The sequence below is a fragment of the Meriones unguiculatus genome, chromosome 14 (genome assembly GCF_030254825.1).
Source record: "Meriones unguiculatus strain TT.TT164.6M chromosome 14, Bangor_MerUng_6.1, whole genome shotgun sequence".
NCBI lineage: Eukaryota > Metazoa > Chordata > Mammalia > Rodentia > Muridae > Meriones > Meriones unguiculatus.
The window spans coordinates 48231960-48247884 of record NC_083361.1 but is presented as its reverse complement, the minus strand read 5'-3'; the positions used below and the strand labels follow the sequence as shown (position 1 = coordinate 48247884).

The following is a 15925-nucleotide window of genomic DNA, read 5'->3' as shown; positions in this document are numbered from 1 at the left end:
CTTATTTCTACCCTGACAGGTGTGGAACCCAAAGGAAGATGATAGGGTGTTAGGAGTCTAGACCCCTAGAGCACAGAACAATAACCCTCACAAATTTCATCTATCCTTGATCCTCTGGCGTGGATACAAAGAGAGCCACCCATGCGTTTTCACTTCCTTGTAAGTAGCATGGAAACATGCAATCTTGCCCTCTAAAATTCAGGTGAATTGCCATAAAGTTTTCGAAAACTCAAACAGAGCTGACAATGAACCATATTTATTCTTTTTATAAATGATTATGGATTATGTTGAGCCAGAAATCTAGTTGTCCATTGTTAGAACAAAGCAAAACAAAACTAAGAATATTTTTGGTATTAAATGCAATGCCTTCCTTCATCTTGGAAACTGGGTGGTGTTGAGTTCATTTGAAGAAACATGACATGAGAGGTGATACGAAGAGAAGGTTCAGGAATCAGGCACACAGAATCCAACTCCTGTCCCTGTCAATGTCCTGTGGGATACCTGGTGATGTATATGGACCAAAATGTAGCTTGGCCTGTGTGTTGCTTTTTGTTGTCCAAGGAAATATGGAAGGAGCTGGTGGTCATGCGACATACATCACAAAATCCTCCAGAGCATTGACAATTGCACGACAACTGGAAGGCTCACTACTGGGCACTGTAAGATAGAGAGGAACATACATGGAAGACAGGGAACAGGAGGAGGAAGTGTAAAGGCGGGTTAACTTGAAGAGCATAGAATCAAAACCGCAAATTAGGATGTTGAAAAAATCTTATCTAGATAGGAAAAAAAGTCATTTTGCTTTCTTGAATGTTTTCTCTATTCTTACCAAATCTTTGTTGTAAAGATTAAATACATAAGTTCAGGGAACATTCACAGGTACCCGATTTGGGGCCAGTGACACCCACCAAAGGCAATGTGTTGACCTCTATTTTTCTCATATGGTGTCAAAGGGGAAAGGCTCTTTAATCCTGTCCTCTGTGTTTCCCCAGAACCTTTGACAGAATGAGCTACATGCCTCCTGCACAGTTTTGAACTTCCTTGTCAAGGCCCAGGAGTCTAGCTCTCTGGGGTTTCACTTGGTAGGTGAAAACTCATGTGTTGAGCGAAGGCCTTTCTGGATCTATGATGACAACAGGTCTCTGAGGACGTTGACTGACTTGAACAGATGCGATCTGAGGTCCAGATATGAGGTCCTCGTGAGAACCATGAGGATTTCAGAGCTTGCCTTGCACTCTTCCCTCTTCAGAGAGGATGAGAACTGTGCAGTATGGCATCAGATTCTGAGATTTTTCGAAAAAGGCCTCATAAGAGTACCCATACTTGGTTTGATACAATCTTCATTGCTTTCTATTTTCAAAGAGATAGAAATGATTCCAAGTGATAGGGAGACAACCTTTACTATAGGAATAGGCACATATATCAGGTAGAGATGACTGTAGGTGCAAATGACGTACTCAAAAAATAAGTAAGAAATGATGAATTCGAACGTGCTGCTCATTCCTAGTCTCCGGCGATGTACCCTTGCAATTATGTGGTAAAGTGTCAGGAGGGGAGGTTAGGGCTCATGCCAGTAGTCCCAAGAATATTGGAGGACAAGGACTGCCCTCGCACTTTACCCAAAGTTGTGTAAAGGCTGACGTATAACTAATAATTAAAGGATCATTCAATTTATATAGAGGGAAAATTGAAATGGTCTTTCCTGCTGGAGGCTGGGTAAATTCTAGATAATAATGGCTAAGTGAGAAGCCAGGGCACCTGTTTGAGACATTCCCTAGTTTTATTGGTGTTCATCATTTATGTCTTAGCTGCCAAAATCTTCCAGAGCATGTTGTGTTTACCTATCTCTCTCTCGCATGGAAACCATCTCAGTTGATCCTTCATGAGAAATGACAATTGGGCTTTGCTTTCTGTTATTTGTTGTTGTTGTTTCTGTTTTCCTCCTGGGTACATTCATCCTCTCATTGCCGCTCTCACACAGATGCAAATCATCTATTCTAACAAAATTTGCGTGTTACCCAAGATTTATGAAAACAACTATTCCTTCATGAAACAAGGAAAGATATTTCTAAAGAACATGTTGCTAGCTGGTAGATCTACAATCCTGATAATGGATCAGAGGTGCTAACTCTCCAATGAAACAAGAAAGAACCACACACTGAATCTTCTTAACATCCTCATGATGAACACAATTTATTCAGAACTGACACACACATACATGTATATATATATATATATATATATATATATATATATATATATATATATATCTTACTACTAACAGACTTTTACGAAGCTGTAGCATAGGACTCTTGGTAACACTTGCTGGATACACAATTTCTAAAGCCATGGTTGAAGTTTGAATATCCAAACAAGGACATCATGTAATCTCAGATGTGTAGTACAACATACTCGATAAAAAGCAACCCATGTATATTTGACCACGGGCTAGTCAGTTAGTGCGTAGAAAACATCTTCTTTTCATCAGATTTAACCTGAAGCATGGTAGATGATTCCAACGCTCTTCCAAGTGGAAGACTTGAGTTCCATGAATCGAGACATGGTAACATACATGTAGACAAAAAGGTACCTTTCGATTCCCCTCTCTTCCAAGATGAGGTTGCATGGCAGGGAAGAAATCTAAAGTCAATTATGGAACACTCTGTTGGATAAACAAGGAGAGAATTCCATGCACAGAGGACAAATTTCAATGACATCCTGAAATCTCAAAGATACCATTGGGCTTACTGACTTTCACCTCTGTGCAACTTGGTCGTTTTGACTTTGAGAAAGGAGGAGTTAAGAATGACCATACTGCAATGCTATACTCACTGCTTCTTCTTTGCTTTGTCCAACTTCCTCGCTGCCCACTGAGAGGCGTACACAACGTGCCTGTTGGCACTGGCAAAGTTGCTCTCACAGACAGCTTCTGAGGAAGTCATCAGAAGAAGAGAAATCCTTGCCACAGTGGCTAAAATCTGAGGGGATTGGAAGGGAGGAAATGAATTCAATAGTTGGTTCTGGGAAAGACTGAACTGCTGGCAGACTTGAAGGTCGGGACACTTTAGAAAGTCAAGGTTGCCTAGACACATTTTCTTTTCTGATAACCTTCATACTTATTATGTTGCAGGCTAAAACTTGGAGAGGTGCTTCCCTTCAGGCAGGACAGGTAAGTGACGCTGCTTCCCATTGTGTCTTTTGTTTGTAGGCAGGCTGCATTCTCGCCTGACTAAATATTTACCTACTGTGTACCACTAGAGATGAGATTTATTTAACGTCCCTCTCATGGCTAAACAACCTACGCTTCATCTTGCCTCTTGATGGTGGAACACTTGCTATGGCCCTGGTATTGTAGGGGACTTAGCTAGGTAGTCCCAACCCAAGCAAGTGACAAGGATACTACCTAATACCATTAGTATTTTGAGGTGCATTTGGAAAACCAACAGTTGGGTGACGTTATTGGCATATTTGACTTTCTTTTGAAGCTACCATTGAAGCTTCCAATTCTAAATAATATATCCAGAAGTACTAAGAAAAGCCTTCTCCCAGCTCCTTCCCTTATCGACATTCAAGCTCAAAGAATTAAACTCTTATTTCTGCCCTGACAGGTGTGGAACCCAAAGGAAGATGATAGGGTTTTAGGAGTCTAGACCCCTAGAGCACAGAAGAATAACCCTCACAAATTTCATATATCCTTGATCCTCTGGCGTGGATACTAAGAGAGCCACCATGCGTTTTTACTTCCTTGTAAGTAGCATGGAAACATGCAATCTTGCCCTCTAAAATTCAGGTGAATTGCCATAAAGTTTTCGAAAACTCAAACAGAGCTGACAATGAACCATATTTATTCTTTTTATAAATGATCATGGATTATGTTGAGCCAGAAATCCAGTTCTGTCCATTTTCAGAACAAAACAAAACAAAAATAAGAATATTTTTGGTATTAAATGCAATGCCTTCCTTCATCTTGGAAACTGGGTGGTGTTGAGTTCATTTGAAGAAACATGACATGAGAGGTGATACGAAGAGAAGGTTCAGGAATCAGGCACACAGAACCCAACTCCTGTCCCTGTCAATGTCCTGTGGGATACCTGGTGATGTATATGGACCAAAATGTAGCTTGGCCTGTGTGTTGCTTTTTGTTGTCCAAGGAAATATGGAAGGAGCTGGTGGTCATGCGACATACATCACAAAATCCTCCAAAGCATTGACAATTCCAGGACAACTGGAAGGCTCAATACTGTGCACTGTAAGATGGAGAGGAACATACATGGAAGACAGGGAACAGGAGGAGGAAGTGTAAAGGCGGGTTAACATGAAGAGCATAGAATCAAAACCGCAAATTAGGATGTTGAAAAAATCTTATCTAGATAGGAAAAAAAGTCATTTTGCTTTCTTGAATGTTTTCTCTATTCTTACCAAATCTTTGTTGTAAAGATTAAATACATAAGTTCAGGGAACATTCACAGGTGCCCGATTTGGGGCCAGTGACACCCACCAAAGGCAATGTGTTGACCTCTATTTTTCTTATATGGTGTCAAAGGGGAAAGGCTCTTTAATCCTGTCCTCTGTGTTTCCCCAGAACCTTTGACAGAATGAGCTACATGCCTCCTGAACTTCCTTGTCAAGGCCCAGGAGACTAGCTCTCTGGGGTTTCCCTTGGTAGGTGAAAACTCATGTGTTGAGCGAAGGCCTTTCTGGATCTATGATGACAACAGGTCTCTGAGGACGTTGACTGACCTGAACAGATGCGATCTGAGGTCCAGACATGAGGTCCTCGTGAGACCCATGAGGATTTCAGAGCCTGCCGTGCAATCTTCCCTCTTCAGAGAGGATGAGAAATGTGCAGTATGGCATCAGATTCTGAGATTTTTCGAAAAAGGCCTCATAACAGTACCCATACTTGGTTTGATACAATCTTCATTGCTTTCTATTTTCAAAGAGATAGAAATGATTCCAAGTGATAGGGAGACAACCTTCACTATAGGAGTAGGCACATATATCAGGTAGAGATGACTGTAGGTGCAAATGACGTACTCAAAAAATATGTAAGAACTGATGAATTCGAACGTGCTGCTCATTCCTAGTCTCCGGCGATGTACCCTTGCACATACGTGGTAAAGTGTCAGAAGGGGAGGTTAGGGCTCATGCCAGTAGTCCCAAGAATATTGGAGGACAAGGACTGCCCTCGCACTTTACCCAAAGTTGTGTAAAGGCTGACGTATAACTAATAATTAAAGGATCATTCAATTTATATAGAGGGAAAATTGAAATGGTCTTTCCTGCTGGAGGCTGGGTAAATTCTAGATAATAATGGCAAGGTGAGAAGCCACGGCACCTGTTTGAGACATTCCCTTGTTTTATTGGTGTTCATCATTTATGTCTTAGCTGCCAAAATCTTCCAGAGCATGTTGTGTTTACCTATTTCTCTCTAGCATGGAAACCATCTCAGTTGATCCATCATGAGAAATGACAATTGGGCTTTGCTTTCTGTTATTTGTTGTTGTTGTTTCTGTTTTCCTCCTGGGTACATTCATCCTCTGATTGCCGCTCTCACACAGATGCAAATCATCTATTCTAACAAAATTTGCGTGTTACCCAAGATCTATGAAAACAACTATTCCTTTATGAAACAAGGAAAGATATTTCTAAAGAACATGTTGCTAGCTGATAGACCCAAAATCCTGATAATGGATCAGATGTGCTAACTCTTCAATGAAACAAGAAAGAACCACATACTGAATCTTCTTAACATCCTCATGATGAACACAATTAATTCAGAACTGACACACACATATATGTATATATATATATATATATCTTAATACTAACAGACTTTTACGAAGCTGTAGCATAGGACTCTTGGTAACACTTGCTGGATACACAATTTCTAAAGCCATGGTTGAAGCTTGAATATCCAATCAAGGACATCATGTAATCTCAGATGTGTAGTGCAACATACTCGATAAAAAGCAACCCAGTGTATTTGACCACGGGCTAGTCAGTTAGTGCGTAGAAAACATCTTCTTTTCATCAGATTTAACCTGAAGCATGGTAGATGATTCCAACGCTCTTCCAAGTGGAAGACTTGAGTTCCATGAATCGAGACATGGTAACATACATATAGACAAAAAGGTACCTTTGGATTCCCCTCTTTTCCAAGATGAGGTTGCATGGCAGGGAAGAAATCTAAAGTCAATTATGGAACACTCTGTTGGATAAACAAGGAGAGAATTCCATGCACAGAGGACAAATTTCAATGACATCCTGAAATCTCAAAGATACCATTGGGCTTACCTACTTTCACCTCTTTGCAACTTGGTCGTTTTGACTTTGAGAAAGGAGGAGTTAAGAATGACCATACTGCAATGCTATACGCACTGCTTCTTCTTTGCTTTGTCCAACTTCCTCGCTGCCCACTGAAGGGCATCCACACTGTGCCTGCTGGCACTGGCAAAGATGCTCTCACAGACAGCTTCTGAGGAAGTCATCAGAAGAAGAGAAATCCTTGCCACAGTGGCTAAAATCTGAGGGGATTGGAAGGGAGGAAATGAATTCAATAGTTGGTTCTGGGAAAGACTGAACTGCTGGCAGACTTGAAGGTCGGGACACTTTAGAAAGTCAAGGTTGCCTAGATGCATTTCCTTTTCTGATAACCTTCATACTTATTATGTTGCAGGCTAAAACTTGGAGAGGTGCCTCCCTTCTGGCAGGACAGGTAAGTGACGCTGCTTCCCATTGTGTCTTTTGTTTGTAGGCAGGCTGCATTCTTGCCTGACTAAATATTTACCTACTGTGTACCACAAGAGATGAGAATTATTTAACGTCCCTCTCATGGCTAAACAACCTAGGCTTCGTCTTGCCTCTTGATGGTGGAAAACTTGCCATGGCCCTGGCATTTTAGGGGACTTAGCTAGGTAGTCCCAACCCAAGCAAGTGACAAGGATACTACCTAATACCATTAGTATTTTGAGGTGCATTTGGAAAACCAACAGTTGGGTGAGGTTATTGGCATATTTGACTTTCTTTTGAAGCTACCATTGTAGCTTCCAATTCTAAATAATATATCCAGAAGTACTAAGAAAAGCCTTCTCCCAGCTCCTTCCCTTATCGACATTCAAGCTCAAAGAATTAAACTCTTATTTCTGCCCTGACAGGTTTGGAACCCAAAGGAAGATGATAGGGTGTTAGGAGTCTAGACCCCTAGAGCACAGAAAAATAACCCTCACAAATTTCTTCTATCCTTGATCCTCTGGCGTGGATACTAAGAGAGCCACCCATGCGTTTTCACTTCCTTGTAAGTAGCATGGAAACATGCAATCTTGCCCTCTGAATTTCAGGTGAATTGCCATAAAGTTTTCGAAAACCCAAACAGAGCGGACAATGAACCATATTTATTCTTTTTATAAATGATTATGGATTATGTTGAGCCAGAAATCTAGTTGTCCATTGTCAGAACAAAACAAAGAAACTAAGAATATTTTTGGTATTAATTGCAATGCCTTCCTTCATCTTGGAAACTGGGTGGTGTTGAGTTCATTTGAAGAAACATGACATGAGAGGTGATACGAAGAGAAGGTTCAGGAATCAGGCACACAGAACCCAACTCCTGTCCCTGTCAATGTCCTGTGGGATACCTGGTGATGTATATGGACCAAAATGTAGCTTGGCCTGTGTGTTGCTTTTTGTTGTCCAAGGAAATATGGAAGGAGCTGGTGGTCATGCGACATACATTACAAAATCCTCCAGAGCATTGACAATTCCAGGACAACTTGAAGGCTCAATACTGGGCACTGTAAGATGGAGAGGAACATACATGGAAGACAGTGAACAGGAGGAGGAAGTGTAAAGGCGGGTTAACATGAAGAGCATAGAATCAAAACCGCAAATTAGGATGTTGAAAAAATCTTATCTAGATAGGAAAAAAAGTCATTTTGCTTTCTTGAATGTTTTCTCTATTCTTACCAAATCTTTGTTGTAAAGATTAAATACATAATTTCAGGGAACATTCACAGGTACCCGATTTGGGGCCAGTGTCACCCACCAAAGGCAATGTGTTGACCTCTATTTTTCTTATATGGTGTCAAAGGGGAAAGGCTCTTTAATCCTGTCCTCTGTGTTTCCCCAGAACCTTTGACAGAATGAGCTACATGCCTCCTGCACAGTTTTGAACTTCCTTGTCAAGGCCCAGGAGTCTAGCTCTCTGGGGTTTCACTTGGTAGGTGAAAACTCATGTGTTGAGCAAAGGCCTTTCTGGATCTATGATGACAACAGGTCTCTGAGGACGTTGACTGACTTGAACAGATGCGATCTGAGGTCCAGATATGAGGTCCTCGTGAGACCCATGAGGATTTCAGAGCCTGCCGTGCACTCTTCCCTCTTCAGAGAGGATGAGAACTGTGCAGTATGGCATCAGATTCTGAGATTTTTCGAAAAAGGCCTCATAACAGTACCCATACTTGGTTTGATACAATCTTCATTGCTTTCTATTTTCAAAGAGATAGAAATGATTCCAAGTGATAGGGAGACAACCTTTACTATAGGAGTAGGCACATATATCAGGTAGAGATGACTGTAGGTGCAAATGACGTACTCAAAAAATATGTAAGAACTGATGAATTCGAACGTGCTGCTCATTCCTAGTCTCCGGCGATGTACCTTGCACATATGTGGTAAAGTGTCAGGAGGAGAGGTTAGGGCTCATGCCAGTAGTCCCAAGAATATTGGAGGACAATGACTGCCCTCGCACTTTACCCAAAGTTGTGTAAAGGCTGACGTATAACTAATAATTAAAGGATCATTCAATTTATATAGAGGGAAAATTGAAATGATCTTTCCTGTTGGAGGCTGGGTAAATTCTAGATAATAATGGCTAGGTGAGAAGCCAGGGCACCTGTTGGAGACATTCCCTAGTTTTATTGGTGTTCATCATTTATGTCTTAGCTGCCAAAATCTTCCAGAGCATGTTGTGTTTACCTATCTCTCTCTCGCATGGAAACCATATCAGTTGATCCATCATGAGAAATGACAATTGGGCTTTGCTTTCTGTTATTTGTTGTTGTTGTTTCTGTTTTCCTCCTGGGTACATTTATCCTCTGATTGCCGCTCTCACACAGATGCAAATCATCTATTCTAACAAAATTTGCGTTTTACCCAAGATCTATGAAAACAACTATTCCTTTATGAAACAAGGAAAGATATTTCTAAAGAACATGTTGCTAGCTGGTAGACCCACAGTCCTGATAATGGATCAGATGCGCTAACTCTTCAATGAAACAAGAAAGAACCACACACTGAATCTTCTTAACATCCTCATGATGAACACAATTAATTCAGATATGACACACACATATATGTATATATATATATATATATATCTTACTACTAAAAGACTTTTATGAAGCTGGAGCATAGGACTCTTGGTAACACTTGCTGGATACACAATTTCTAAAGCCATGGTTGAAGCTTGAATATCCAATCAAGGACATCATGTAATCTCAGATGTGTAGTACAACATACTCGATAAAAAGCAACCCAGTGTATTTGACCACGGGCTAGTCAGTTAGTGCGTAGAAAACATCTTCTTTTCATCAGATTTAACCTGAAGCATGGTAGATGATTCCAACGCTCTTCCAAGTGGAAGTCTTGAGTTCCATGAATCGAGACATGGTAACATACATGTAGACAAAGAGGCACCTTTGGATTCCCCTCTCTTCCAAGATGAGGTTACATGGCATGGAAGAAATCTAAAGTCAATTATAGAATACTCTGTTGGATAAACAAGGAAAGAATTCCATGCACAGAGCATAAATTTCAATGACACCCTGAAATCTCAAAGATACCATAGGGCTTACTGACTTTCACCTCTGTGCAACTTGTTCGTTTTGACTTTGAGAAACGAGGAGGAGTTAAGAATGACCAAACTGCAATGCTATAGGCAGTGCCTCTTCTTTGCTTAGTTGAACTTCCTTGCTGCCCACTGAGAGGCGTCCACACTGAGTCTGCTGGCACTGGCAAAGATGCTCTCACAGACAGCTTTTGAGGAAGCCATCAGAAGAAGAGAAATTTTTGCCACAGTGGCTAAAATCTGAGGGGATTGGAAGGGAGGAAATAAATTCAATAGTTGGATCTGGGAAATCCTGAACGGCTGGCAGACTTGAAGGTCGGGACACTTTAGAAAGTCAAGGTTGCCTAGACGCATTTCCTTTTCTGATAACCTTCATACTTATTATGTTGCAGGCTTAAACTTGGAGAGGTGCTTCCCTTCTGGCAGGACAGGTAAGCAGTGACGCTGCTTCCCATGGTGTCTTTTGTTTGTAGGCAGGCTGCAGTCTCGGCTGACTAAATATTTACCTACTGTGTACCTCTAGAGATGAGAATCATTTGACGTCCCTCTTATGGCTAAACAACCTAGGCTTCATCTTGCCTCTTGCTGGTGGAACACTTGTTATGGCCCTGGCATTGTAGGGGACTTAGCTAGGTAGTCCCAACCCAAGCAAGTGACAAGGATACTACCTAATACCATTAGTATGTTGATGTGCATTTGGAAAACCATTAGTTGGGTGAAGTTATTGGACTATGTGACTTTCTTTTGTAGCTATCCTTGAAGCTTCCAATTCTAAATAATATATCCAGAAGTACTAAGAAAAGCCTTCTCCCAGCTCCTTCACTTATGGACATTCAAGCTCAAAGAATTAAACTCTTCTTTCTACCCTGACAGGTGTGGAACCCAAAGGAAGATGATAGGGTGTTAGGAGTCTAGACCCCTAGAGCACAGAACAATAACCCTCACAAATTTCATCTATCCTTGATCCTCTGGCGTGGATACTAATAGAGCAACCCATGCGTTTTCACGTCGTTGTAAGTAGCATGGAAACTTGCAATCTTGCCCTCTAAAATTCAGGTGAATTGCCATAAAGTTTTCGCAGCCCCAAACAGAGCTGACAATGAACCATAATTATTCTTTTTATAAATGATTATGGATTATGTTGAGCCAGAAATCTAGTTGTCCATTGTCGGAAAAATCAAAACAAAACAAAACAAAACGAAGAATATTTTTGGTATTAAATGCAATGCCTTCCTTCATCTTGGAAACTGGGTGGATTTGAGTTCATTTGAAGAAACATGACATGAGAGGTGATAAGAAGAGAAGGTTCAGGAATCAGGAACACAGAACCCAACTCCTGTCCCTGTCAATGTCCTGTGGGATACCTGGAAATGTATATGGACCAAAATGTAGCTTCGCTTCTGTGTTCCAATTTGTTGTCCAAGGAAATATGGAACGAGCTGGTGGTCATGTGACATACATCACAAAATCCTCCAGAGCATTGACAATTGCAGGACAACTGGAAGGCTCAATACTGGGCACTGTAAGATGGAGAGGAACATACATGGAAGAAAGGAACAGGAGGAGGAATCCTAAAGTAGGGTTAAGAGGAAGAGCATAGAATCAAAACCGCAAATTAGGATGTTGAAAAAATATTATCTAGATAGGAACAAAGTCATTTTGCTTACTTGAATGTTTTCTCTATTCTTACCAAAATCTATGTTGTAAAGATTAAGTACATAATTTCAGGGAACATTCACAGCTACCCGATTTGGGGCCAGTGACACCCACCAAATGCAATGTTTTGACCTCTATTTTTCTCATATGGTGTCAGAGGGGAAAGGCTCTTCAATCCTGTCACTGTGTTCCCCCACCACCTTTGACAGAATGAGCTACATGCCTCCTGCACAATTTTGAACTTCCTTGTCAAGGCCCAGGAGTCTAGCTCTCTGGGGTTTCACTTGGTAGGTGAAAACTCATGTGTTGAGCGAAGGCCTTTCTGGATCTATGATGACAACAGGTATCTGAGGACGTTGACTGACTTGAGCAGATGTAATCTGAGGTCCAGATATGAGGACCTTGTGAGACCCATGAGGATTTCAGAGCCTGCCTGGTACTCTTCCCTCTTCAGAGAGGATGAGAACGGTGCAGTTTGACATCAGATTCTGAGATTTTTCGAAAAAGGCCTCATAAAAGTACCCATACTTGGTTTGATATATTCTTCATTGCTTTCTATTTTCAAAGAGATTGAAATGATTCCAAGTGATAGGGAGACAGCCTTTACTATAAGAGTAGGCACATATATCAGGTAGAGATGACTGTAGGTGCAAATGATATACTCAAAAAATATCTAAGAACTGATGAATTCGAACGTGGTGCTCATTCCTAGTCTCAGTCGATGTACCCTTGGACATATGTGGTAAAGTGTCAGGAGCGGATTTTATGGCTCATGCCAGTAGTCCCAAGAATATTGGAGGACAATGACTGCCCTCGCCCTTTACCCAAAGTTGTGTAAAGGCTGACGTATAACAAATAATTCCAGGACCATTCAATTTATATAGAGGGAAAAGTGAAATGGTCTTTCCTGTTGGAGGCTGGGTAAATTCTAGATAATAATGGCTAGGGGATAAGCCAGGGCACCTGTTTGAGACATTCCCTAGTTTTATTGGTGTTCTTCAATTATGCCTTAGCTGCCAAAATCTTCCAGAGCATGTTGTGTTTAACAATCTCTCTCTCTCGCATGTTAACCATCTCAGTTGATCCATCATGGAAATGACAATTGGGCTTTGCTTTCTGTTATTTCTTGTTGTTGTTTCTGTTTTCCACCTGCGTACATTCTTCCTCTTATTGCAGCTCTCACACAGATGCACATCATCTCTTCTAACAAAATTTGCGTGTTACCCAAGATCTATGAAAACAACTATTCCTTTAAAAACAAGGAAAGATATTTCTAAAGAACATGTTGCTAGCTGGTAGACCCACAGTCCTGATAATGGAGCAGACACGCTAACTCTCCAATGAAACAAGAACGAACTACACACTGAATCTTCTTAATATCCTCATGATGAACATAATTAATTCAGAACTGACACACACACACACAGATATATATATATATATATATATATATATATATATATATATATATATATCTTACTACTAACAGACATTTAAGAAGCAGGAGGATAGGACTCTTGGTAACTCTTGCTGGATACAAAATTTCTACAACCATGGTTGAAACTTGAATATCCAATCAAGGACATCATGTAATCTCAGATGTGTAGTACAACATATTCTATTAAAAAGCAACCCATGAGTATTTGACCACAGGCTAGTCGGTTAGTGCATACAAAACATCTTCTTTTCATCAGATTTAACCTGAAGCATGGTAGATGATTCCAACGCTCTTCCAAGTGGAAGACTTGAGTTCCGTGAATCGAGACATGGTAACATACATGTAGACAAAAAGGCACCTTTTGATTCCCCTCTCATCCAAGATGAGGTTGCATGGCATGGAAGAAATCTATAGTAAATTATGGAATACTCTGTTGGATAAACAATGAAAAAATTCCATGCACAGAGGATAAAAATCAATGACACCCTGAAATCTCAAAGATACCATAGGGCTTACTGACTTTCACCTCTGTGCAACTTGTTCGTTTTGACTTTGAGAAACGAGGAGGAGTTAAGAATGACCATACTGCAATGCTATAGGCAGTGCCTCTTCTTTGCTTTGTTGAACTTCCTTGCTGCCCACTGAGAGGCGTCCACACTGTGTCTGCTGGCACTGGCAAAGATGCTCTCACAGACAGCTTTTGAGGAAGCCATCAGAAGAAGAGAAATTTTTGCCACAGTGGCTAAAATCTGAGGGGATTGGAAGGGAGGAAATGAATTCAATAGTTGGTTCTGGGAAATACTGAACGGCTGGCAGACTTGAAGGTCGGGACACTTTAGAAAGTCAAGGTTGCCTAGACGCATTTCCTTTTCTGATAACCTTCATACTTATTAGGTTGCAGGTTAAAACTTGGAGAGGTGCTTCCCTTCTGGCAGGACAAGTAAGCAGTGACGCTGCTTCCCATGGTGTCTTTTGTTTGTAGGCAGGCTGCAGTCTCGGCTGACTAAATATTTACCTACTGTGTACCTCTAGAGATGAGAATCATTTGACTTCCCTCTTATGGCTAAACAACCTAGGCTTCATCTTGCCTCTTGCTGGTGGAACACTTGTTATGGCCTTTGCATTGTAGGGGACTTAGCTAGGTAGTCCCAACCCAAGCAAGGATACTACCTATTACCATTAGCATGTTGAGGTGCATTTGGAAAACCAACAGTTGGGTGAAGTTATTGGCATATTTGACTTTCTTTTGAAGCTACAATTGAAGCTTCCAATTCTAAATAATATATCCAGAAATACTAAGAAAAGTCTTTTCCCAGCTCCTTCCCTTATCGACATTCAAGCTCAAAGAATTAAACTCTTATTTCTGCCCTGGCAGGTTGGAACCCAAAGGAAGATGATAGGGTGTTACGAGTCTAGACCCCTAGATCACAGAACAATAACCCTCACAAATTTCATCTATCCTTGTTCCTCTGGCGTGGATACTAAGAGAGCGACCAATGTATTTTCAAGTCCATGTAAGTAGCATGGAAACTTGCAATCTGCCCTCCAAAATTCAGGTGAATTGCCGAAAAGTTTTCGTAGCCCCAAACATGACATGAGAGGTGATAAGAAGAGCAGGTTCAGGAATCAGGCACACAGAATCCAACTCCTGTCCCTGTCAATGTCCTTTGGGATACCTGGTGATATATATGGATCAAAATGTAGCTTGGTTTCTCTGTTCCAATTTGTGTCCAAGGAAATATGGAATGAGCTGGTGGTCATGTGACATACATCACAAAATCCTCCAGAGCATTGAAAATTGCAGGACAACTGGAAGGCTCAATACTGGGCACTGAATGATAGAGAGGAACATACATGGAAGACAGGGAACAGGAGGAAGAATCCTAAAGGAGGGTAAAGAGGAAGAGCATAGAATCAAAACCGCAAATTAGGATGTTGAAAAAATCTTATCTAGATAGGAACAAAGTCATTTTGCTTACTTGAATGTTTTCTCTATTCTTGCCAAAATCTCTGTTGTAAAGATTAAGTACAGAAGTTCAGGGAACATTGAGAGGCACCCGATTTGGGGGCAGTGACACTCACCGAATGCAATGTTTTGACCTCTATTTTTCTCATATGGGGTCAAAGGGGAAAGGCTCTTTAATCCTGTCCTCTGTGTTTCCCCACCACCTTTGACAGAATGAACTACATGCCTCCTGCTCAGTTTTGAACTTCCTTGTCAAGGCCCAGTAGTCTAGCTCTCTGGGGTTTCATTTGGTAGGTGAAAACTCATGTGTTGATCAAAGGCCTTTCTGGATCTATGATGACAACAGGTATCTGAGGACGTTGACTGACTTGAACAGATGCGATATGAGGTCCAGATATGAGGTCCGTGTGAGACCCATGAGGATTTCAGAGTCTGCCTGGCACTCTTCCCTCTTCAGAGAGGATGAGAACTGTGCAGTTTGGCATCAGATTCTGAGATTTTTCGAAAAAGGCCTCATAACAGTACCCATACATGGTTTGATACATTCTTCATTGCGTTCTATTTTCCAAGAGATTGAAATGATTTCAAATGATAGGGACAGAGCCTTTACTATAGGAGTAGGCACATATATCAGGTAGAGATGACTGTAAGTGCAAATGATGTACTCAAAAACTGTCTAGGAACTGATGAATTCGAACGTGCTGCTCATTCCTAGTCTCGGTCGATGTACCCTTGCACATATGTAGTAAAGTGTCAGGAGGGGATGTTATGGATCATGCCAGTAGTCCCAAGAATATTGGAGGACAATATATGCCCTCGCCATTTACCCAAAGTTGTGTAAAGGCTGACGTATAACAAATAATTCCAGGACCATTCAATTTATATAGAGGGAAATTTGAAATGATCTTTCCTGTTGGAGCCTGGGTAAATTCTAGATAATAATGGCTAGGTGATAAGCCAGGGCACCTGTTTGAGACATTCCCTAGTTTTATTGGTGTTTATCAAGTATGTCTTAGCT

At 41.0% G+C, this 15925-nt stretch overlaps 5 non-coding genes across 5 annotated transcripts; all 5 read left to right on the top strand.

Annotated features, from left to right (window-relative positions):
• Positions 1 to 1119: 1119 nt before the first annotated feature.
• Positions 1120 to 1184, top strand: LOC132647812 (small nucleolar RNA SNORD109A). The gene has a single exon (XR_009586153.1). It is a non-coding gene; the product is annotated as a small nucleolar RNA SNORD109A (small nucleolar RNA).
• Positions 1185 to 4699: 3515 nt separating this feature from the next.
• Positions 4700 to 4764, top strand: LOC132647325 (small nucleolar RNA SNORD109A). The gene has a single exon (XR_009585693.1). It is a non-coding gene; the product is annotated as a small nucleolar RNA SNORD109A (small nucleolar RNA).
• Positions 4765 to 8255: 3491 nt separating this feature from the next.
• Positions 8256 to 8320, top strand: LOC132647810 (small nucleolar RNA SNORD109A). The gene has a single exon (XR_009586152.1). It is a non-coding gene; the product is annotated as a small nucleolar RNA SNORD109A (small nucleolar RNA).
• A 3507-nt stretch (positions 8321 to 11827) lies between these two features.
• LOC132647605 (small nucleolar RNA SNORD109A) lies at positions 11828 to 11892 on the top strand. Its single transcript, XR_009585952.1, has one exon. It is a non-coding gene; the product is annotated as a small nucleolar RNA SNORD109A (small nucleolar RNA).
• A 3342-nt stretch (positions 11893 to 15234) lies between these two features.
• LOC132647358 (small nucleolar RNA SNORD109A) lies at positions 15235 to 15299 on the top strand. The gene has a single exon (XR_009585726.1). It is a non-coding gene; the product is annotated as a small nucleolar RNA SNORD109A (small nucleolar RNA).
• The last annotated feature ends 626 nt before the right edge of the window (positions 15300 to 15925 follow it).